The sequence below is a fragment of the Salvelinus sp. IW2-2015 genome, unplaced genomic scaffold (assembly GCF_002910315.2).
Source record: "Salvelinus sp. IW2-2015 unplaced genomic scaffold, ASM291031v2 Un_scaffold3700, whole genome shotgun sequence".
Classification (NCBI taxonomy): Eukaryota; Metazoa; Chordata; class Actinopteri; order Salmoniformes; family Salmonidae; genus Salvelinus; species Salvelinus sp. IW2-2015.
In genome coordinates this window covers 27,012-30,228 of record NW_019944977.1, presented here as the reverse complement: position 1 = coordinate 30,228, position 3,217 = coordinate 27,012, and positions in this window count along the sequence as shown.

Here is a 3,217-nt window from a genome sequence, read left to right as displayed (position 1 = left end):
ACGTTAATCGTATATTCAGTAGTTCCTCCCGACTGTATGTAATGAAACCTAAGATTACCCGGGGTACCGATGTAAGAAATAACACGTAAAAAAACAAAATACTGCATATTTTCCAAGGAACACGAAGCGAGGCGGCCATCTCTTTTCGGCGCCGGAAGAATTAGACATCGCGCACCAGCTGTTATTGACAAATAGACACACACCCCCACCCTTCGTCTTACCAGTTGCATCTCTGTTCTGCCCTTTCATTGAAAATCCCTCCAGCTCTATATTATCCGTGTCGTTATTCAGCCACGACTCGGTGAAACAAATTACAATTCTTAATGTCCCGTTGGTAGGATAATCGTAATCATTGGTCATCCATTTTATTTTCAATTCAATTGATGTTAGCAAGTAGAATTGATGGCAATGGGTTTTTCTTTATTTTTACTCTTTCCTACTGTCACGTGTGCTCCCTCTCCAGCCTCTAGATCACGAGGCTGCTCGTTATGGCTCACACCTGCCACCATCGTTACGCGCATCTGCACGTCATCAGACTCACCTGGACTCCATCACCTCCTTGATTACCTTCCCTATATATGTCACTCCCTTTGGTTCCTTCCCCAGGCGTTATTGTTTCTGTTCCTGTGTCAGTTCTGTGCATTGTTCGTGTTTCTTATTTTTGTATTATGTTGTGTTTATTTGTTAAAACACTCCCTGAACTTGCTTCCGACTCTCAGCGCACATCGTTGTACCTACGTTGTAGAATAAGAGTGAAGGCATCACAACTATGAAATTACACATGGAGTCATGTAGTAACCAAAAAAGTGTTAAACAAATCAAAATATATTTTAGATTCTTCAGAGTAGCAATCCTTTGCCTTGATGACAGCTTTGCACACTCTTGGCATTCTCTCAACCAGCTTTACCTGGAATGATTTTCCAACAGTCTTGAAGGAGTTCCCAAATATGTTGAGCCCTTTTGGCTGCTTTTCCTTCACGCTGCGGTACAACTCATTCCAAACCATCTCAATTGAGTTGAGGTTGGGTGATTGTGGAGGCCAGGTCATCTGATGCAGCACTCCATCACTCTCCTTCTTGGAGAGGGGCACAGCGGTCTAAGACACTGCATCTCAGTGCTAGAGGCGTCACTACAGACACCCTGGTTCGAAACCAGGCTGTATCACAACTGGCCGTGATTGGGAGTCCCATAGTGCGGCACACAATTGGCCCAGCGTCGTCCAGGTTTGGCCGGTGTAGGCCGTCATTGTAAATAAGAAAAGGTTAAAGGTTAAATAAAAACTAAAAAAAACACAGCCTGGAGTTGTGTTGGGTCATCACACAGTCTCCTCTGAACAGTTGATGATGAGATGTCTGTTACTTGAACTCTGAGAAGCATTTATTTGGGCTACATCCACAGAACAACTCTCTCTGTCTATAGTGTGACCCTCAGAGAGAGTGAAGGTAATGAGAGGTATGAAGGGACCATGGAGAGCCTTGTAGGTGAGGAGCAGGATCTTGCTAGGTAATGCGGAATTTGACTGGGAGCCAGTGAATGTGGTGAAGAGTGGGGGTTCCCAGGGTTCGGTGTGCGTGTTGACCCTGGCAGTGGAGTTCTGGACGTACCGGAGTCTATCCAGGACTTTACCGGACACCCCAAATAGGACTCCGTTGCAGTAGTCCAGATGTGATGTCACAAAAGCGTTTGAGAGTATCTCTGCTACCGGGTCCGTGAGGGATGGTCAGAGTCAGGAGATGTTACGGAGGGAAAACGAGGTAGATTTTGGTGACAGACTTGATGTGGAGCTTGTAGGTTAGAGAGTGGGGTCCACGATGACATTCGGGTGTCTGTCCTCAGATGATGGGCAGATAATGCAGCTGTCGATGGACATCACAAGGTCACCCACTGTCTTGAGGAGAGCCTTGGGGTCCACCAGCATGACCTCTAGTTCTATTTGTGTTGACTTTGAGTAGATTGGATGTCACCCAGTTGTTGATTTCCTGGCGACAGTTGATCAGAGACGGGGGAGGAAGGTGAGAGATGGGCCTGGAGACAGTTGGTCAGAGACGGGGGAGGGAGGGGTACCAGTGACTGAATCAAATGATAACTATATACAGGAAGTACCAGGTATAATAACTTGGCTTATACCACGGGGTACCAGTACTGAATGATGCATAACCATATACATGGAATACCAGGTATAAACTAGGTTATAACACGGATACCCAAGTACTGATCAATGATAACATATAACAGGAAGTAACCAGGTAATAACTTGGCTTAGTACCGGGGTAAGCCAGTAACGAATCAATGATAACTATATACAGGAAGTACCAGGTAATAACTTGGCTGTGATACACGGTACCAGTACTGAATCCGAAATGATAACTTATATACAGAAGTACCAAGGTAATAACTTGGCTGTATACAGGGTCAGTTACCAGTACTGAGTAATCGAGTGAAACTAGTTATAACAGGAAAGTACCAGGTAATAACTGGCTAGTATACACGGGTACCAGTACTGAATCGCATGATAACTATATCAGGAAGTACAGGTAAAACTGGCTTATCACAGGGTACCAGTACTCGAATCGATGATAATATATACAGGAAAGTACCAAGGTAATAACTTGGCTGTAAACACGGGGTACAGTGACTCGAATCGATGATAACCAATTACCGGTTATATACAGGAAGTAACCAGGTAAACTTGGCTGTATAACACAGGGTACCAGTACTTGAATCCGATGATAACTCTAATACAGGAAGTACCAGGTAATGAACTTGGCTATATAACACATGGGTACCGTACTGAATCATGATAACTAATATAAGGAAGTACCAGGTTATAACTTGGCCTGTTATAACGGGGACCATACTTGAATCGATGATAACATATACAGAAGTACCAGTAATAACTTGGCTGTATACACGGGGTAGTACCAGTACTGGTCAATGATAACTATATACAGGAAGACCAGGTTTTTTTTTTTTTTTTAATTTAACCCTTGGCTTATGACAACGGGTATCCAGTACTGAGTCAATGAATACTTACTATACACGGAAAGTACCAAGGTAATAACTTGGCTGTATACACGGGGTACCAGTAACTGAATCGATGATAACTTATATACAGGAAGTTACCAGGTAATAACTTGGCTGTAATACAGGGTACCAGACTGAATCAATGGAAAATCAAAATACTATATACAGGAATACCAGTAATAACTTGGCTGTA